Source organism: Protopterus annectens, chromosome 5.part1 (assembly GCF_019279795.1).
Source record: "Protopterus annectens isolate FY-2018-M chromosome 5.part1, PAN1.0, whole genome shotgun sequence".
NCBI lineage: Eukaryota > Metazoa > Chordata > Ceratodontiformes > Protopteridae > Protopterus > Protopterus annectens.
Window position 1 is genome coordinate 679,489,669 of NC_056736.1, and position 22,978 is coordinate 679,512,646.

Here is a 22,978-nt window from a genome sequence, read left to right on the forward strand (position 1 = left end):
ATATAACCTGAATTGCTGTCTTACTCAATGTTAGCTGCACCTGAAGTATCTCAAATGTCTTATGTTGGGCTACCAGTCTGGAGGTGTGCACATCCTTTATGAAGATGGAAACACCACCTCCTTTGGAGCTTCAGTCTGAGTTCTGGGGCCGAAAGGTGTGGAATGAGTTATAGCCTAGTAGTGCAGGAGTGCTTTCTGCTACCTTGAACCAGGTCTCTATTACAGCACAAATGTTGATGTTCTCCATTTTAAGGAGTGCTTCGAGTGAGTGCATTTTGAGATTTAGACTTCTAGCATTGAGCAGCATGTCCCTCAGATTTCATTTGTTTGTAGCTGTTACAGTGGTAATTTGGTCTTTGCAACACTGCCCAAAAAGGCACTATAGAGGTGGCAAGAGCCTTGACCAGTATCCAGAAGCCCAGGGGTGACAGATGTAGGCCATCTCTGGCAAAGCATCGAGGTCTGTCAGTCATGTCATCCCAGGCAGACAGATACTGGATCCCCTTAGAATGATACCAGAAACTTTGCTAATTGTTGAAATCAATCATTTTCTGCTTGTACTGTGGTATCATTCTGGGTGATGGTAGGATGCTGCTCAGGGCTAGGGTCATACCCGCCTGGGCTGCATAATCAAAGAGCTCCTCCATGTCTCTTTTCATGTAGTCCAAGGAAGTACATCTCAGGTCATTCACACTCACATGTACAACGACAGAGTCATATTTGTACCTGTTGTTGAGGGACCTGAGTGCATGCATTATGCGGTGGATCCTGGCACCTGACAGGCAGCTGACTGTTACTTTCCCCTTATTCATCCTAATGAGTGGGACATCAGTGTGCCTCACTATCGAGTTACCTATGACTAGTGTGTTGGGCATGCTGTTTTACCTTAGGGGCTTTGGTTGAGTGGCACACTTTTCAGGAGAGTTATGTGTCTTGTGATTAGTGTTATGTTTTGGTGGTTGAGTGCGTTTCTGCCTTGGAGGTCTCTGCTGTTTGGGTATATTTTTAATGAGTGCTTCCACGAAGGTGGGTGTGTGGTTTGTGTTTTTATGTGAAGGCAGTGCTGGTGTGTGTTCTGGAGGGCTGTGTGTTCCATGTGGTGTGGTGCAAGTGTTGACCTTCCCCTCTTGACCAGCTATTCCGGTCTTGGCTGGTGAGTGTGTGGCTTCCAATTTGGATATATAAGTGCATCTCTTGCAAGTATGAGTGTTGGGAGATAAGAGGAAAGGGTTGTCAGTGTACATGAGGAAGTTGCTACATTGCCTCAGGATGCCCAAGTTCACTAGGCTAATAGGAGAAAGCACAGGAAACTGACCTTTAGATATGCCTGGAGAGGTGGACATTAATAATAAGTACTGGAGATGTTCATTGTAGAATGTTTAGTGCTGGTAGCATTTTTGTGTGCTGTAATAATTGCTACAAGAAGTCTGGTAAAGTGCTAGACTAATAAGCTAGTAAAAGTGCAGGTGAGGAGAGAGCTATCAGATCTAAGGGAAAAATTGAAGAGCAGACTTTGGCACCACTCAGAAGCTTACAAACAGTCCTGGATACAGCAAATCTGTATCTGGACTAGACTAGATACAGGGAAGGTGGGGAAACAAGCGCAAATGTTGGCTTTTAAACCAGAAAGTTGAAAGAGATGGCAAAACTGCCCAAACAGCCAATAAGCCAATAAACAACCATTTCTGGGCAAGAAACCACTCCTTTTATGGTAGATAGGGTACCTAGTGCTTACCACTCCCACTGATAAACTAGAAGGCTTCCCTCCAACACGGAAAGGCTTGGGGGGTTCAGAAGCTTACTTACAGTCCTGGATACAGCAAATCTATATCTGGACTAGGCTACCTAGTGCTTACCACTCCCACTGATAAGCTAGAAGGCTTCCCTCCAACACAGAAAGACTTGGGGGGCTCAGAAGCTTACATACAGTCCTGGATACAGCAAATCTATATCTGGACTAGACTAGTTACAGGAAAGGTGGGAAACAAGCGCAAATGTGGGCTTTTAAACCAGAAAGTTAAAAGAGATGGAAAAACTGCCCAAACGGCCAATAAACGACCTTTTCTGGGCCAGAAACCACTCTTCTTGTGGTAGATAGGCTACCTAGTGCTTACCACTCCCACTGATAAGCTAGAAGGCTTCCCTCCAACACAGAAAGGCTTAAGGGGGCTCAGGTGTTTACAAACAGTCCTGGATACAGCACATCTGTATCTGGACTAGACTAGTTACAGGAAAGGCAGGAAACAAGCTTAGAATTTTTTTTACAGAAAAGCAGCTAAAACAGCACTAAAAACAATTCAAGTGCAGTGCAAGCATTAAAGCAAATACAGTTTAAATAAATGCAATTTATTCAAAATGTATTCGGAACTGAATTCAGTTATTGTTTTATTCAACTCTGAACAGGTTAACAGTGCCAAAAGTATGCTTTCTCAGCTGATAAGTATAAGGAGATTCTAGCAAAGTTTTAAGAACCTAAGTGGGTTGGCCTTCTCAAATATTCTCTCTGTATTTGGTAGAATGAGCTAATGTAATGACTCTAGACTGGGAAGAGTGTCCCAGATAAAATTTACCATGGGGTGAGCAACTGCAAAGCCACCAACTATAACAAGACCACAGGAATAGGGTGGGGCGAGAGAGAAAACCATTTGCTTCAGAACAGATCATAAAACAAAAAACAATGCCTGCAAATATATAAATAATTCAGTCAAGCACAAATTAAGGCAGTGCAGAACTCTGGAAAGTGCCAAAAATATACTTATCAGTGCTATATTTCCAGATTGTTGAGAAGCACTCTTCAGTCAGAATACAAGAAGATTCTAGCAATGTTATGTTTTTAAATTTTTCATTTTATTCCACACCTCAGGTATCCCTTCAAAAAATGGTGTACATTGATTAGCAACTCTTGAATCATTTTCACTATCCATTCTTTAAATTTATTTTTAATAGGTAAGTAGGAAAGCACCAATGTCTCATTTTTACTTCATTACTCTGCACCTTTATCTTAGTCTTTATTAGTGTATAGTCTAGAGTAGTTTCAGCTCTGTTAGGTAAATACCCATAATCCCGTGAAATATAGTTTCTGCCCAATCTAGCCCAGTTAATGTACCTTGGGGAATAATATATTAGTTCTGTCTGGGTTCCCGCTAGTAATGTCACATCTTCTATTCCAAATATTCTCATATATTTATTACGAAATCTACCCTCTTTTGTTACATGTTTCCTTCTAGGTTCCCTGGTGCATCTTGACTATTGCATATAAGTTTCCAGTCCCCACTTACAAATAATATTCTGTGCCGGAAGCTTATCCTTATCACCTCTTCCATAATTCTCCTAAGCTCCTTAACTTCCCTGCTAATAACTCAATATTACCTTGTTGTCTTTCTCCTCCTCTATCACTATTAGAGCTCCTCTCATAATCAATATTATAACCCCCCCTTTCCTTTGTCCCTGATACCTTGCTGAATAATCATTCTGGAATAATTTCTTTGTCAAATCCATATGCTTATTTCTATCCGTGTGTGTCTCCTGTAACATTGTTATTTGTACCTATACTTCTTAAAAAAACTCAGTAATCTTTACTTCTTTTCCATATCTATGATGCCATTTTTATTGCATGATATGACTGATGAGTCATTCTGATAAGGTTTCCACCTAGCAACTTACATGCACACATTACTGTTTCAAAGGTTGAACTTACACAAAGTTGCAGCTTCTTGTCTCTATTTAGTCCCGTGCCATATTGTCCCAGACCTTTTGCTTCAATAGAAGCATTCAAAGACAAAAATATGTACATTTTCATTTTTAATGCCCCCAAAAACAAACAAAAAGAACATTTTCTTGTTTAATCCTCCCAACCCTTTTTACCTCACAACACATACACACACAACTATGTAAATTTTCCAGAAATTAAAATTACCCCTCTATATATGAGCAGATTCCCCAGTAGACAGCTGCACTTACAGGCTTCACCCATTCTAAATTTAGGTTTAGTCATGATGACAATATATGTTAGAGTCTGTTCTCCATTCTGCCCCCACACTATCCTTCCTTGTCCCATCTCATCTCCCTCTCAGATGTGAAAAAACACTTGCATACTCTCAATTAACTGAATAATAGCCTTAATGAAAATTGCCCTGGCTAGCATTATCTGAACAGATTTTGCACTGTTATGATTCATACTGAGGTGGTTGTTACTAGAAGGAATGCATCTGTTTGTATTCTCTTCAGTGTAACAAGACATCATCTGTTTTCACCGAGCTACTTGTCACTTAAGTAGTAATTTTAATGTTTCTTCATATAAGTACTCACAGTTCATGGTCCAGTCATTTCTTGATTTATTAATTATATCTACAGACTATCTTTTGCAGAGCTTTGCTGGCAGATAAGAAAAACAAAAAAACAAAACAAAACAGAAAAATGCACATTCCTACTTTAATATCACTGGCATTAGCAACAGCCACTGATAAAACTGATAAGAATCCCCTCACATTTAGAACACCTGAGCATACTGAGTACAACAACTTTGCAATGTAATATGCAATTGACTTCAAGAAATATATTAAGCACATATTACAAAAAGGAAAAATAACTTTTTGCTCATAGTTTATACACATATTACTAAGAAAAAAAAACTTTTTCTTACAGTTTCTTCTTCACTTCCTTCATTATCCTTCTAAGCATTAATACATACCTCCCAATTGTCCAGGTTTTCACAAAGTGTCCAGATGTTCTCATTATTTTAGGCTTTGTCCAGATTTTTTGTGTTAAGAGGTTGAGAAGTATGTTAATCACAAAATAGAAAAACATACTTTACAGTCCATGGCCAGTTTAAAACAATCCACAAACTTCCAATCTTTTCCCCCTTCTTCCCTCCATTTCTTGTGAATGAACAGTTCTTATGTCCAAATTGCATCCTATAAAATATCCCTTTACAGATTTCATCTTTGTTTCCTACTTTTAGATTCTTGCTGTTCCTGTTCTTCCTTTTCTCAATCACCGAACACTAGCCTCTGGTTGAAAACCAATGTACGCCTTGTTTTTCCTTGTTAGTTCTTATGCCTTTTTCTGTCACTCAGTCATTTTCTTTTGGAACTTGCTGGCAAGCTCTGTCTTTGGGCTGTGCCCTTGTCAGAAAAACGAGAAGCATAATCCCTTTCAACTTGCTGGCTCACCTTTTGCTGGATAATCTTCTTTTTATGTTCTCTTTCACCTGTTCTGCATCCAAGAATGTCTTTGTGGCTTCTGAAAAAAATATTCCGAAAACAAAATAACACCGAGCACTGCTGTAGCTGCCAATTTTCTTTCTTTATTCAATGCATCCTGATACCTCGGCCTCACAGGCCTTCAATGGAAAAATATTCCGAAGACAGCTGTGTATAGCATCTTGAATCTCATCCATGCCTCTTGACACCTTCTGACTAGGAATACACTTGCTTCTCTTTTGCCTGGTGTGCAGGGAATAATCATTTCCAACAAACACTAGCAAAGCGAGGGAAGTTGGCATAACAGTTAATGTGTTTACCTCACAGACCCAAGATAGAGGATTTAATTCTTATCTTTGAAAGGGGAAATTTGGCCCACATGGACAGCTAGTCTAGTACTTATCTATGTACCCCCAGTTGATAATGCTTTATCCTTCTGTCACAATTTTGTCAAGAGAAGCTCCTTCTGCTAATATGACTGCACTTTTAATACTATAGATCTTGGCGTCCTACTCACGGTCAGATTTGGAGCATAGACACTATGTGCCCTTTCCATTAACAGGTCCTATTGTGGAATACCAGTCTAGTTTCTTACTTGTACTTTCATAAAATGAATAGTCTGTTCCTTCCAGTTTGGTTTTCTCTGTGTGCTCTGTCTTTCCAGCTGCACTATTTTTGAAACAGATCTTCTTGCGAAGCCTCATATTCGGCCATTTTCCTCATTTCCACCTCTGATTCCGCAGTTTTATCAGTTCACCTGAAACATTACTTAAAATCCTTTTATTCTTTTCAGACTTTTGTCATTTGGCTTTATATATATTTCTCCAATGTCTCACTTATTTGAAACAACTCTGAATTAATTTATTTTTTCCTCTAAATTACCGCAAGCCATCTCCTGTACTAAAGTTGAAACCTGGTTTGTTTTTTGCTGAGTAACTACAAGGCTCTTTTTCAGCAGAGTTTTTTTCTTCTCCTTTTCTAATTGATTTTCTCTTACTTTCTCTGGATTTCTTACTTACTGGCATCCAGGCAATGTAGTAACTAACCAGGAAAAAACAGAAACTGAATTTTATCCAAATATGTTTTTATTCTGGTAGTTTTCCAAAATTTCTGTTTTCACACTGGGAGACCTCTAATTAGCCTGTTGATCAATGTGCAGCCATTTTGGATGTTTGGTATTCAGATAACCTTAAGTATTTGTGTTAAACTGTCAGCTGTCTCCTTTGTTTTGCTGGAGAGCAACTATCATTGTTGCACTCTTGTTTCAGAACTCCTCTACTGTTACTGAGTTTATTCTTCAGGCACCATAACCTTGCTGTCATCTTTTAAGCTACCACAGCCTATTGACTGCCGTCTGCGGTGTATAATGTAAGGTGTTTGAACAAGTATACAATGAAACTCTGAGTGAGCCCATTGGTTTTTATAGGGTCTATATCATATGTCCGAATGCTAACAAGTCTGAACGCCGAAACTTCGAACTGGGAAGTTCGAAGTCTAAAAATAAAGAAGCCGTGGAACATCGAATTCTTTCCCAGAGAAAGAATTCAGTGGGCTGGTTCCGCGGCTTTGCTATTTCCTCCACTGTGGTGTGATCTTGGAGTTGGTATATTTAAGTAAGGGGGTGTGAGGGGCAAAGCCCCCCACATTAGAAACAGTATTTAGCGTACCGGAACAGTGATTTCTTTTCCCTGGGGAAAAAATCGCTGTTCTGAATGTTCGGAGTATTTAGTTTTCAAACTTTTGGGTTCGATATTTACATAATCGAAGTTTTGACACTGACTATGTGATATAGACCCATTTTTATATGCGCTATTTTCACTGACATGTTCAAAGTGAATGGTCTGTCTCAATAAGGGGAATATAAGCAATATATTTTGTCTACAGTGTTAGTTATGGCCATCACCGTGCACCTCCTGATGTGTTTTGTGGTGTGCACCGTAAAGCACACCATGGCCTGCAGATACTGCTACTGCATAAGATCTATGAACACTTAAGAGTCAAACATCATACACACAGTCCTGGTTCCTTACTCAGACATATATCAAGCACTCACTTCCTCTCATGTTTCACTGTTTTAACCTCTGAATTATGACGTGCTTTAGCAATGCACATTTTCCTGCGCCATTGCATTAACTGGCATGCTACAACTCCCACTACAATTCAGTTTATTTCTGTATGTATTCTGTGTTGTATGTACATCATGGACACTTGTTGCATCTCTGGTCAAACAGATATTTTGCACTATGTCCCATCTAAGATGACCAACGGCTACAGTTGCCAAATGTAATTCTCATCCTAGATTAATCAAACCTTTTGTAGTTAAACAGACCAAAAGAGAGTTACAAGGAGAACATAACACATAGCAAGTGAAACACTGCATGCAGCCTTCTGTTTATTTTCCAATAACTGCATGCTTACATACTAATCTTGCATGATTGCTACAGATGGTTATGAGGCAATGTTCCTCTAGCTTAATGGAGAATGGCAGAATAGCATGAAAAATACACCTCAGGTGCCAAACAATTTATTTAACAGCAGTTCTGTTGTTCCTACACTGTTTATTTCCTCAGTACTTTCCTTACCATAGGGCTTATGTCAGTATGTTTAACTTATTTCATTTTTTTTCTGCCTGGGCTTCTTTTCTTCCACATCAGCTCACATATTCACAGCATGACCTAAAAGGGCAAATCTGCTTGTAAGGTAGCGGTATTTCTGCTCTAAATTAGAATAATTTGCATTCTGTTCCATGTTAATGTGCTCTACAGGATTCATTCTGTCTCTGGCCACAAGATCATAACAAAACTCAGAAATGCAAAGAAGCTGTTGGATGTGTTCCAACTTACAAACGGAACATTCCTATTTATTACTACTTTGTTTTTTTTTATCTCACTTTAGAAGCAACCCATAAGAGCCATAGAAACTTATGAAATTAGTGAGTTTATGAGTAACTATAATCTTATGAAATATGCAACAATTTCTTAGAAAAAATGAGAAGATAACAATGTCCAGAAAATGATGCTGGAAATTAGGCTTAAAAAATCTCTATCTATATGTGCAGCTGTTCCTCTGTCTTTATGTTTGTGTATGTCACTGTGTGTGTGTGTGTGTGTGTGTGTGTGTGTGTGTGTGTGTGTGTGTGTGTGTGTGTGTGTGTGTGTGTGTGTGTGTGCGAGCATGTGCACGCGTGTGTGTGTTTGTGTGCACGCGCTCCCACGCATGTGTGTGTGTGTGTGTGTGTGTGTGTGTGTGTGTGTGCGTGTGCGCTAAGCCAGAGCTGGCTCAAGCTTGGTTTTTACCTGAATAAATGCACTCCTTGGAGTTTGACCATTTCTTGGAAAGTGTGGTTGAACTACTGTGCACAAAATCATCATTAGATAAGTAGCAGAAAAATATGAAAATTTTTTTCAAGAGCCAGGGCAACATTCCTGTTCCTGCATACAGAGTGGTATACTTGTATGCTATTGCTTATATTTTTTTCCATTGTTCATTGTCAGCAGACTGTAGCTTTGGTCCAATGAAGGAGGTGGCTGAGTGCAAGGTATTAAGAAATGTGATCAACAGACCATCAGCATTCATTCATTCACGTGAATGCTGGCAACGGCAATGCCTGTTTGGCGATAACTTCAGTAATGCTTTTAACTTAAAAAAATCACGTCTGGACTTCCAGACGTAGTTATTTTTAACAGAGCCACTGCAGTGATTCCCTGCTCTGGCGTGGCTTCTAAGGGGTCTAACAGCCAACCCAGACCTTTGGCTTGGCTCTGGCTCGGTTCTTCTTCAAAAATGCCAGGCTTGCCCACCTTTAGTGTCTGTGTGTGCATATATGTAACTGTGGGAGGTATTCAGAAAGCAGAGTCGTACTTCTATATTTTGGGAGGGTGAAGGGGTTGGCTGATCCAGGCACAAGCAGGAGGCATGACAAGCATATGCTGATAGTGTGGGAATGTAGTAGTGGCCTTTTGTTATGAATCTACAAGGATATCATCACTTCATAAATGAATGCTGATAATGCATTCATAGTGCAACAGAAGCACTGAAATGCCTAGCATGTGGTAGTAGCTGAAGCAAGCTGCTTGTCAGAGTTTTAGTAAGCAGAGGGCTGAAATCATACTGTGTTACTATTGTAATTCTGTGGACATTACGCTAGATTGCCTCATAAGCATAACTGTCAAATTACAAGCCCTATTATAGCATGATAAATAGTGAGACTCCAATGCTGAAAGAGACAATACTATAAAGACTGATAAACTACAGAGCACAGATGATAGTGGAGGAAACTAAGATATAAGGACATTGACAGGAGACAGGAGTAAAGATAATGTGCAGCACATTAAAGGGACAACTCCAGGGTCATGGTTATCACATACATGTGGTACCACTGACATTATTGTCTGCTAACACAGCAATGATCCTGACAGAGATATGACAGTGTTGGGAGTGAGGGGCATGGGGAGCAGGCAAGGCATGTTGCAATGCTGGGGAGAGCCCTCCAACTGGTAAGGTCACATGTAACAGTCATAAAAGCTGCTGTTACTGTGGTGAAGTGTCCATCCATATCTGATTGTACAAGCAGTACAGGTTGTATTCCTTTGTGGGGTCAACTTCACAAATCATCAGAAACAGACACGACAGCTAATATAACTTTTAGAGGATCCAGGGAAAACAGAAGAAGGTTTATGCTGCACATGGAGGGGGATGCTGAGCCTGCAGTTCTCCCACCATTACAAATAATGATGATGACTGTAGCCTGCCCAGTGGTTCATGTGAGTATGGTAATATCTGATGCAGAGAGCAGTCAGCCCACACACTCTACTGCATAGCCAGGGTGTATAAATGCACTCATCACGTTTGTTCTGTGTGTGCCATGTCACGGCCCATAGTTGTAGACTAGGTATGGCCTCTTGGCCATTGCCATGATATGCTGCATCTGCTTTTGCCAACATGGAGGCCTGATGCATGGGGGTCTGATGCATGGAGGCCTGATGCATGGAGGCCTGATGCATGGAGGTCTGATATATGGAGGTCTGATGCATGGAGGTCTGATACATGGAAGCCTGATGCATGGAGGTCTGATGCATGGAGGCCTGATGCACCTGCATCTTCCTCCTATGCCTCACCTGGGTCCTTCTTCACTACTGACATAGCTATGTCAATCTGTGCTATGGTCTCACCTTGCTGTAGCTGTTTTTATAGCATCAAGTTATGTGGCATGGTGCACCCCTCAAATATTTTTGAATGCCACCAGATATATCCAGGCAGTGGAAGTGTGACTTCATCAAGCCAAAGGCACGTTTGATAATGCTTTGTGTCTGTACCCATATAGTTTTGTATGCTATCTGCACTTTTGCCCAGGGGCCATGGATGGGGGGAAGGGCAATCAGCTATTGCTCCAAGGTATATGCAGCACCTTCTGTAACATACATCAACAAACACCATTATGAGTGATCTGCTAGACATGTTCATTTGATTGGACCTTCATGACTCTTGGGGTGGCCCTGTGTAAAGTACCCCCCCCCGCATGAAATGCCAGTGTAGTTCAAGTGTGCCAGATGTGAGAATCATGGGAAGTGCCTAGATGATACAGAGGCACAATGTATTTAATACCCTGTATGTAGCAACTACCTGTCAGTTGATGGACTGTAGGTGGGGTCTTGCTGATAGTGTGAGTGCCTCATGAATATGGGCTATGTGAAATAGTTCTTTCCTCTGCTGTCTGTGGGAACCCCATCTGCTCCACCACATGCATCAACATCTCATCCACAAACTGGTTTATGATTCTGGAGACAGATGTCTTCAAAACTCCTGGCATGGTCCCAGTTGGGGACTGAAAGGTCCTCCTAGCAAGAATGGTTAATGCTACACAAGTCTTCATATCCACTGGGACAGGCACTCGATGCATCACACCACTTGATTCCATTAGGGGGTGACACCAGTCAACCATCTCCCATATTACATCTCTCTCCATATGGTAGCGGACAGCTATGTGCTGGTCATGGGGATGACAGTAACTCAGCTGCTGACAGATCCTTCTTTGACATGAAAGGCTGCAGCAACATAACAGACACTGACTTTCAAAGGTGCTATTAACACATGCTGAGTGGCTAGAGTTGATGCGACTCTTAACGTCTTAGCGTGAGTTATAAGTAGAACAATGACTTCTTTGGACTTAGATGCCATACCTTTGTTTATAAGTTGCACACCATAGAATGATCAAAGGCTAGATTACTGATTATTTGTGTCCCCAAGTCCTTGACTGCTGGGTCAATTTTTAGTGGAGTGTTGTCAGTATGATAGTTACCAGGGATGGATGAATTCCCAGATGTTACTATTATGTATCTCTTTGTATTTAGTTTTAGTCCATGACTCTGACATCAGTTATTTGTCTGTGTCAAACCTTCCTGGAGAACATTTGTGTCAGTGGGGGATTTTATGACCGCTCCTAATTTGCAATCATCTGCAAATTTATTCAGCCAGAAGCCACTGACATTGGCCTTGACTTCAGAGGAGTAAATGCCAAAACGGATCTGTCCTAGGACCAATCCCTGAGGGACTCTGCTTGTGACTGGCCTCTTTGTATAGATGGACTCCCCAATTCTAACTTCCAGGTTGCTGTCTGTGAGCCACCTGGCTATCCAGCGGGTGACATATGGGTTTATACCTAACCTCTTGAGTTTGTCAACAATGCCTGAGTCAGGTTTTGAGTGAAATGACTTGGTCAGGTCAAGGTAGGCAGTGTGAACCATTTTACCCTTGTCCATTGCTTTGGTGAACTTCGCAAAGATGTCCACCAGGTTGAGTAGGCATGATCTGCCCTTGACAAAACTAAATTGGGTTGTGTCCAGTGTCTGGAGGTTTCCTATGTCATTATCGATCATTTCCATGATCTTTCCATGGCTTTCTATATGAGACCAGCAAGATTTATGGGTCTGTAGTTTCCAGGAACTGTAGATGGACCACCCATTGTAGAGGGATGACTGCTGCTGTTCTCCATTTGTGAAGCACAAAGCCTGTTTGGAGGCTACAATTAACTAGCAATACCAGAGGGCTTGATACATCATGATTCATGATATTTAGAAGGTATCCTGGGATATTGTCTGGGCCTATTGATACACTGTTCTGTGACTTAGAGGGAGCATTAAGGACCTGTCCCCTAGTGGTTAGCAGGGGTAGTTATATTTGATGGCATTTTCTGAGGGAAGGTTGAGGGGGAGAGAGCAATAAAGTTGGAGCTGAATTTGTTGGGCAGTAGGTTTGCTGTATTTTCTGGCTCAGTATAGGTGGCTCTATTAATAATGAGCTTTGCACACAATTGTGTATTGCATTTGAGGTTGTGGACATAGCTAAAGAATGCCTTGTAGTTGTCATTGGCCTCTGAGAACACATGTACCTTATATTTGGTAGACTTTATTTGCCCTCTGAGTTGTTTGCTTAGTTTGATGAGAGCACTCTTATCCTGTAGGATGCTGCACCTCCTAATTTTGCCATGATTTTCTTCCTTCTGTTGTACAGCCTGTTGATGATGTTGAGTTGATTTAATAATCCACAGTATCTTTATATTTTAGGCATGATAATGAAGGATTAGTCATCGTCGTCTAAGGCAAAGTCTAAAATGCTGAATAACCCCTAGCAGCCTTTATGAAATATACGCTTATGTTTTTTATACTGCTGGTCTCATTCAGTTTTTTAGCTGTACTTTTTTAGAAACAAGACCAATTATAGAGATTTAAAGGATTAGTTTTATGTCACTTTGTAAAAGGAAGAGAATTTAGTAAGAGGGATACCTTTACATCTGGAGGACAGTGGCTTTAAGATTAAGATAAAGTGTTTTGAGAATGAAGTAGCAGAATGTTATCATCTAATATCCTAGCTTTCTCATCTCACCTGTTCCCTGACCATTAGTTTCAAAACTCTTCTCCGAACTGAAATCTACATTACTGGTAATGGATAATATCCCTGCAGATTAGCTATGAGTCTTAGCAGAGGCTTACAAGTTATCCAGTCTCTGTATTAATCAACCAGTGTTTTTGTTTTTCTTTTCGGCTTTTCCTGGTTAGGGGTTGCCACAGCGGAACTCCAGTCTGCTAATGATTGGCAGTAGATTTTTATGGTGCCAAGTTGCCAGCCCAATGCCCTACCTTCAGTGAAGGCACGCCCATTCACGCATGTCTTTCAAATGCCACTCGACGTGGGGAGGACATGCAGACTCCACACAGAAGACACTCCAGCCGAGAATCGAACAGGAGAACCTCTTGCTGTGAGGCAACAACACTACTGCTGCACCACCACTAGAAGGTCTCTATTATCATTCTACTGAGATACTCTAACAGTTCCCCAGAGATCCCTCACTTTTTATCCAATTCTTTGGTTATATATTTATATTTGTTTATTCAGTTTGGTAGGCATTGTAGAATACTGATTCATATGGATCTACTTCAGCCTCAGCCCAGACAAATATAATCTACAGCAGACAAGCAGATTAACAAGAAATGTTATGAATGCAAACAAAACATTGTGTGATGACAGCAATGAATCAGTAACTATAATAACAATAACCAAGTAGACAGTATAAGGGACAATAGGAAGGCACGATTAGAGTAAGAAGGGAAGAAGAAGAAAGTGAAACAATGAAAATATTATGAAAATATATACAATGTGGAATATACGTCACATACCGATGTTGGGAAATAACATGAGAAAGACAAAGGTGCCTGATGGATAAATGGGAGACTGGGGGATTATGTGATGTGTCCAGAGGGAAAACATTTGCCAGTTGACTTGGACTTGAGATGATCTTAAAGATGAACATGAAATGATGTGTTTGAGGTGAGGTCTTTAAAATTAGTAGGGAGGGGATCCCCAAGTTTGGGCATAGGATGGAGAAGGCATGGTTAGTGCAATGAAGTCTGGTTGTGGGACATTGAAGAAGTGGACCAGAAGGGTTAAGACATCTTGGGTTGTAACTGGGTGGTCATCTGAAGAGAGTGTAGGCAAGGGAAGACGAGGACTGTTCTTTGATGAGGTTTTAGAGTTGGGATTCAAGAAGCAGGTTGTCATGTTGTTGGACAGGTAGTTATTAATTTTACTTTTGTCAGTAATACATCTTCCTCAACTACATTTCATGGAAAATTCCATAGAATATTTTCATTCAGTCTTCTATTCTTTTAACTTACCTGTCACATTTGCTCTTGTCTGTCTCTTACTGATTTATAGTTTCCAAGCGTGTCTTGTAAAAGTTATTATTCATCGGTTCATAGGCTCATAGGTAGGTACTAGGCTATCAGCCCAAGGGCCTAAGTAAGCCTAGCCAACAAGGTTCCCTGGCTTATGTCACCCAAGAAAGTTAATTTCCTGTGCCCCTGTCGAGCAGAGCCACAGAAGTGATCCCCAGGGTGTTTTTCCTATTTCCCATCCACTCATCAAGATTGTTCTTGAAGAGTGCTAATGAGGAACTTTGCTTGACATAGATGGGTAGCTTGTTCCAGAGTATAGGAAGTATCTGGGAAAGGAATCTATCCCTCCAGCATGTCCTGTTTATTGTGGTGACAAGGTTTAGGTCCCTAGAGCATGTAGCTAGGAGGAATTTTGATTTATTTAGGTGTAGCATGTCCAACAGCTCTGGGTTTAACATAGCTTTATATGTTAGGCAGAGATCTCCTCGGAGTAGGTAATATGCAACAGAGTAAAGCTGGAGTTTTTTGAGACGGTCAGTGTAGGGCATCTGTTTGAGGCCAGTAATCCTCTTTGTGAGGTACTTCTGTGGCCTTTCCAGCTGCTGCAGATGTCTTGTGAGGTACATTCCAAAAGGGGAGTTGCACTCTATAATGAGTCTAATGAGTGCCAAGTAGAGGGGAACAATGACCTCTTTTTTCCTGGATGAGAACCCTTTGGTGATGAGGTATGCCACATAGAAGGATTTCCTGACTACTGTGGTGATGTGATTATCAAAGGAGAGATTACTGTCCACCTGGGTCCCAAGGTCTCTTATCACACACTCGGCATTAAGTAGACTGCTGTTTATGTGGTAGTTCATGGGTACAGAGTTTTTACCAAAGGGGATGACAATGCATTTTTGGCACTGAGCTTGAGGCCATGCCTCTGACGTGAAGCATCTGTCTCAGTGAGGCCTTCTGTAGGATGTCCACATCATTTGGGGACTCGACTATGCCTCCTCGTTTGCAGTCATCTGCGAACTTCGTTAACCAAAGGCCTTCTGTGTTAGCCTGTACTTCAGAGAAGTAGATACCAAACAGGAGAGGTCCCAGGACTGAACCCTGTGGTACTCCACTTGTCACTGGTTTGAAGTCAGATTTGGAGTCTGCATCTTTTACAGTGTGGGTTCTTTCACTGAGCCAGTTGGCAACCCATCTTGTAACATAGGGATGTATACCTAGTTTAGTGAGTTTAGCTATAATTCCAGAATGGGGGATGGTGTCGAAAGCCTTGGCAAGGTCAAGATAGGCTGTGTGAACCACCTTACCCTCATCTACAGCTTTGGTGACTGCCTCAAAGAAGTCGATCAGGTTCAGAAGGCATGATTTGCCTTTCACAAACCCGAACTAGGTGGGGTCCAGAGTTTGGAGGTTACCAATGTCTTTGTTTATGAGTTCCATGATGATCCATTCCATGGCCTTGCAGACCAGGCTCGTCAGGCTAATAGGGTGATAGTTCCCAGGATCAGTGGTGGCTCCCCCTTTGTGGAGTGGGATAACTGTTGCTGTGTGCCATTCAGTAGACACAAAGCCTGACGTGAGACTATGACTGAACATGGTGCTTAGGTGGGGAGCCATTTCATTCTGAAGTTCATGTAAAACACAGCCTGGGATTTTGTCCGGTCCCATGGATGCTGTGTTTTTGGTTTTAGAGAATGTAGCTTTTACCTGCATAGATGTGATTACAGGGACTCTGCATTCTTCCTGTATAGATACGGGCCCTTTAGGGGGTGAGAGGGGGGTAAAGTTAGCACTGAACCTATCTGCCAGGATGTTGGCAATATCAGTTGGTTCTGTAATGTTTGTGCCGTTGTACTGTAACAAAGCAGATCTGGGTGTTGCCATTGAGATTCTTGACATAGCTATAGAATGCTTTGTGGCTGCCCTTAGAATCAGTGGCAATTTTGTTTTTGTAGCTAGCTTTTGGAGGATCTTATAAGGGATCTCATCTTCTTACTGAGGCTGACCAGGGAGCTCCTCCACTCATGGGATTTTACTCTCTTTAGCAAAAGTTTCTTCTTTCTGTTGTAGAGTTTGTTTATGGCAGGGGGCCACCAGATTGGCTTCCTTTTTTTGGAGGATAGCGTCTTGGTTCTGTTTGGAGTAGCACGATCCTTGCACTCGTGTAAGTGCTTATAGAGTGCATTTGTGTAGGATTCAGCAGTTGTAACTGTATTGTCCATCTGCATGGGTGTCATGAAGTTCGCCACTTTATTTATTTATTTATTTTACATTTGTTGACCGGGATAGTCCGACTGGATTCATTTCCATTTTCAGAGGAGGCCCGGGGAGAAAAGCTCCAAGGTAGTCAGAGTCAAAAATATAACAATGAAGACATAACTACAGGTAAGCTATTTACAGAGGATACATGAAAAAAAATATGAGATAGACAAGTTCACAAGTATAGTTATCCCTGGTTTAAGTCAGGGGAATAAATTGACAGTAGGCAGAAATAAATATATTATACACATTCATGATGAGGGTTATCCAGGCTTGTTACAGTGGCAAAGCCAGTTTAGTGCCAGATGTTGTCTGAGTTTGGTTTTAAATTAGCATAGGGAGGAGAGTGAAGTAATGTCATCTGGAAGGAGATTCCAAACTCTACCTGCAGAGTTTGCAAAGAGGGCATCTCCAGCTGCATTGTTAATTTTGATTGTCTGAATTATTAATTTGTTTGAGGATCTAAGCAGTCTCTGATTATTATGGGGAGTGATAATATTCCTTAGGGATGGTATATTATCTGGATTATAGAGAATATTTTTAGCTATAGTCAGAAGGTTGAATTGGATTAGACTAGGAAGTTCTAGCCACCCAAGCTGTTTGACATTAATGCAGTGGTGTGTTCTAAATGGCAGGCCAGTGGCAAACCTGGCAATGTGATTGTAACAGGATGACAATCTATTTAGGACCGACTTGTTTAGATTAGAGAAAAGGGGGGAGGCATACAGAAGTGTTGAGATTAGGTGGGTGCGGGCTATGGCAATCCTGGCTGGAGGGGTTAGGAAGGCTTTTATTCTATACAGTGATCCTAGTTTTTTATTGATGTTCTTGATTAATTGATTGACATGCAAGTCACATTTTAGGTTATTATCAATAATGACTCCTAATAGTTTTGTAGAGGGGTCGGGGGAGATAACAGTGCCATCCTTTGCATTAATGTTGAAGGTAAAAGCAGCAGACCTTTGTGTAGGTGAGAAGAACAGCATTTTGTTTTTTTTTTTGGGGATTTAATAACAGGTGACGTTCAGAAAGCCATTTCTCTATGGTATTAAATGTGGACTGGGTAGTAGACCTCAATTCTGAAGGAGATGTAGCAGAGCAAATCAGGGTGGAGTCATCAGCGTATTGGATACAGCTGACATTTGGGATGACAGTGTGTAGGTCGTTAATAAAGATGGAAAACAGTAGAGGCCCTAATATTGAGCCTTGTGGTACTCCAAGGGTGTTTGGTAGAAGGTTAGAGAGCTTGTTCTGCCAGTGAACAGCCTGCTGCCTACCAGTGAGGTAGGATTTAAACCATAGAAGGGCTTTGAAATCTAGACAGAAGGTTTTCAGGGTGTGTAACAAAAGTTGGTGATCTACCATATCGAATGCCTTGGAGAGATCCAAGAAGAGGGCAGAAGAGATATAATTGTTGTTACAGTTGTTGTTTATGCTATTGGTGAATGCCAGGAAGTCCGAGGTTGTGCTGTGGTGTGGTCTGAAGCCATGTTGAGTATCGGCCATGAGGTGATTTTGAATTAGGTGGTGCATGAGTTGTTTGTGTACACATTTTTCCATTATTTTTGCCAGTGGGGAAAGTATAGCTATTGGTCTATAATTGGAGAAATCTGTGGAGGATCCTGCTTTATGTAATGGGGTTACATAGGCTGTTTTCCATATGGTGGGAATTTTTGCCTCTGTTATGGTCCGATTAATTAGAATCGATATAGGACAGGCAATGGCATCAGCTGATTTTTGGAGGTACACGGCGGGGAGTTGGTCAGCGGCAAGGGAGGTGGGTTTTAATTTTTTGAGGAGAGAGCCACTTCTGTCTTAAGAAGCATGAAGCTGGTTTTGGAGACATTTTTTACCATGGTTTCCTTAATGGTGGGTGGGGGTGGGATGCGGATATCTAGGGTGATTAGCTTGTGGTCAGATCTGACCAATGAGGAGATGACTTCAGGTGTGGAACACCGGTCACTCATGTTGGTAATGACTAGGTCTAGGATATTGTTACCCCTGATAGGGGTGTGGATAAATTGATCCAGGGCATTGGAATTTATGAATTTCAGAAAGCAGTGAGCAAAGGAGTTGGTACATGAGTAGTTTTCCCAGTTAATGGTGGGGTAGTTGAAATCAACCATTATTAGGGTGCTTGGTTCTGGGCGGCCGCGGTGGTGCAGCGGTTAGCATTGCCACCTCACAGCAAGAGGTTCTCTGGTTCGATCCTCGGCTGGGGTACCTTCTGTGCGGAGTCTGCATGTCCTCCCTGTGGTCGCGTGGGTTTCCTCCGGGTGCTCTGGTTTCCTCCCACATCCCAAAGACATGCTGTAGGTGTATTGGACACTCTAAATTGGCCCTAGGTGTGAGTGCGTGCATGTGTGTGCCTTCTGTGGAAGGTTGGGCACCGGGCTGGCAACTCGACACTGTAAAACTCCACTGCCAATCATGAGCGGACAGGTGATCTGCTGTGGCGACCCCTAACCGGGAAAAAGCCGAAAGAAGAAGAAGAAGAATTAGGGTGCTTGGTTGAACCCTAATTTTTTCCAGTATATCAAGAAAAGATGAGTGGGAATCCTGGGGCATGGTAGGGGATCTGTAGCAAGCTACAATATGGCTTGCAGTTTTGCCCAGAGTTAGTTCCACTTGGATAACCTCAGATGCATTATGCTATGCAACTAGCCTGGAGGTGTGGATATCCTTAATGAATATGGACACACCTCCACCTTTGGTGTTCTGGTCCAGGTTAGATGGCTGAAAAGTGTGGTATGAGTTATAGCCTGGTAATGCAGGGGTGCTCTCTGAAGCCTTGAACCAGGTCTCAGTCACTGCACAGATATCAATGTTCTCCATTTTAAGAAGTGCCTCGAGGGAGTGCATTTTGAGATTTAGACTTCTAACATTGAGTAGCATTACCCTCAATTTTTGCTTGCCTGTTCCTGTTATGGTGGTGAATTTGTCATTTGAACTTTGCCTAAAAAAGGCACTATAGGGGTGGCAAGACCCTTAGCCAGTATCCAGAATCCCAGGGGTGACAGGTGCAGACCATCTCTGGAAAAGCATTGTGGTTTGTTGACCATGTCGTACCAGGCAGACATATACTGGATCCCCTATGAATGACACTAGAAGCTTAGCCAATTGTTGAAGTCAATCATTTTGTCCTTGTACTGAGGTATCATTCTGGGTGATGACAGGATGCTACTCAGGGCTAGGGCCATACCTGCCTGGGCTACAAGATTGGAGAGCTCTTCCATGTCTCTTTTCATGTAGTCCAGGGATGTACGTCTCACGTCATTCACACCAACATGGATAATGACTGAGTCATATTTGTAGTTGTTGTGGAGTGACCTGAGTGAGTGGATTATGTGGCTGATCCTGGCACCCGACAGACAGCTGACAGTAACCTGCTCCTTGTTTAGCCTGGTGAGTGAGACATCAGTGTGCCTGACTATAGATTCACCTATGACTAGTGTGTTGGGTACATTGTTTTGCCTTATGGGCTGTGGTTTATTGGCACACTGAGTCTGTGGGCTATGTGTCATTTAGGTTGTGTTAGGGGGTGGAGGTTGCTTGTGTTTCAGCTTTGGAGGTCTCTGTTGCTTGAGCAGATTATTATTGAGAGCCTCTGTGAATGTTTTTATGTTTCTATTTGTGGATTTTGGTGGTGTAGGTTTAGTGGGACTATGTGATGAGTGTGGTGTGGTGCAAATGTTTACCTTCTCCTCTTGACTGTCAAGTTCAGTCTTGGTTGGAGAGAGCTTTACCTCCTGTTTGGCTAGATAAGTGCATCTCTTACAGGTTGTGGCATTGGGTGGTAGGATGAGAGGGTTGTCTGTGTACATGAGGCAATTGCTACATTGCCCCAAGATGCCCAGATTAATCAGATAGACAGGAGAGAACACTGGGAGCTGACCCTTGGACATGCCTGAATAAAAAACTACTTTCTTCTAGACACGTGAGGAAAGTGAGTATAAGAGCTGTTTTTCCCTAAGCAAGTGAGGAAAGTAAATACAAAAACTATTTTCCTCTAGGTAAAGAGGAAGGTTGAATGCTGTAGTAATTTGTAGCTTATTTAGTGATAACAACAAGTTCTGAACAAATGCTGAGCACGAATAAGCAAATTCAAGTGCTAAAACTAAGACTCTGTACCTGGATCTTGTGGTAGATAGGCTACCTAGTGCTTACCACTCCCCCTGATAAGCTAGAATGCTTTCCTCCAACACAGAAAGACTTGGGGGGCTCAGAAGCTTACAAACAGTCCTGGATACATCAAATCTGTATCTGGATTAGATTAGTTACAGGAAAGTTGGGAAACAAGCGCAAACACAGGCTTTTAAACCAGAAAGTATTAAGAGATGGAAAAACTGTCCAAACGGCCAATAAACTACAATTTCTGGGCCAGAAACCACTCTTGTGGTAGATAGGCTACCTAGTGCTTACCACTCCCACTGATAAGCTAGAAGGCTTCCCTCCAACACAGAAAGGCTTGGGGGGCTCAGAAGATTACAAGCAGTCCTGGATACAGCAAATCTGTATCTGGACTAGACTAGTTACAGGAAAGGTGGGAAACAAGCGCAAACACGGGCTTTTAAACCAAAAGGTTGAAAGAGATGGAAAAACTACCCAAATGGGCAATAAACTACAATTTCTGGGCCAGAAACCACTCTTGTGAAAGATAGGCTACCTAGTGCTTACCACTCCCACTGATAAACTAGAAGGCTTCCTTCCAGCACAGAAAGGCTTGGGGGGCTCAGAAGCTTACAAACAGTCCTGGATACAGCAAATCTGTATTTGGACTAGACTAGTTACAGGAAAGGTGGGAAACAATTGCAAATGTAGGCTTTTAAACCAGAAAGTTAAAAGAGATGGAATAACTGCCCAAACGGCCAATAAACTACAATTTCTGGGCCAGAAGCCACTCTTGTGGTGGATAGGCTACCTAGTGCTTACCACTCCCTCTGATAAGCTAGAAGACTTCCCTCCAACACAGAAAGGCTTTGGGGGCTCAGAAGCTTACAAACAGTCCTGGTTATAGTAAATCTGTGTCTGGACTACACTAGTTACAGGAAAGGCAGGAAACAAGCTTAGAATTTTTTTTTTGATTATAGTATGTACTTTTGCACATGTTCAGTGTCCTACAGTGCCCTGCACTTTTGCTCACAAATTTCCTTACCAAGGCAATTACATTTAATTAAATAGCCACCCTGCTTCTATCCCTTGCCATCTATTCTCCAAAATTCAGTCCTTACTTTATTAGCAGTCTTTTACTTCTGGTCCCTTCTTTAAGATCTAATGCAGTTCTCAGCTGTATCCTGCCCCAGTTTTGCCATTTATGAGTAATGGTTTCTTCTTGTAGGAGGTGAACATGTGAATGAAAGTAATTTTTTCTGAGTGCTAGTAACATGACTCACTACCCGACACTTAAGGGGTCTCCTCCCATATGGGTGTGCAGATAGTTTTTCATCCTCCAAAAAAGCCTTCTGTATCACTGAAATAATTTTTTGCTGACATGAATTCAGATTACTGGTACGTGGGAAAATTGCCATCAGTTAACTGTCATTAATCCCTTCCTGCATGTAAGTCAATTGATCATTTGTAGTTTGGCAAAATATATAACCAAGTAAACAAATAAATGTACTTTTTCTTGTATACTTGGTCATATGTCTCAACCTGTGGATATGGAAAATAAGAGTAAAGGCCCTTGAAAATTAGAAACATAAAAATTTGGACAGCTAATTAGTATAACATTTTAATACCAAATAACAGATAACACTTCCAGTAGGAATGTGGGATACTACTCAGAAAAGTGTTTAAAAACACAGAGTGACAAAATAATGGAAAAAATGCTCATTATCAAAGATACAGTGTAACATCTGTAGATTTTAATGAACTGTACGCCAAAATTCTGCCACACAAGGTAATTTATTTTTGCTTCAGGAAAAGGGAGATGTAAGATGTGCGCCCTCTTTCTTTAAATTATTGTTGCCACTAGTATGTTGGTCATGAAGTCTGATTTCTGCGTACTAGACAGCTTTGCAAATCACATGCGATAAGGGGCATTCAGAAATTTGTGTAAAGAGCTAAATCAAGCCTAAAAATAGGGGTACACCTCCAAAAATAGGGAGGTCCTGAATCAAGCATAAAAATAGGCAGATTCATCCAAAATAGGGACAGTTCAGAGGGCTGTACTTGGTCAAAATGTATGTTTTATAGGGCAATGCACTGTTCCAATACTCTACAGATTTTTGCCAAGACAATTAAATGAAGTATAAATTACGTAACTGTACTCAGCTGATCTCAAATACTACATTGTTCAGTGGTGTACTCGAGTATTATATGAAGCTTGAGAAGTATGCCTGAGCATAA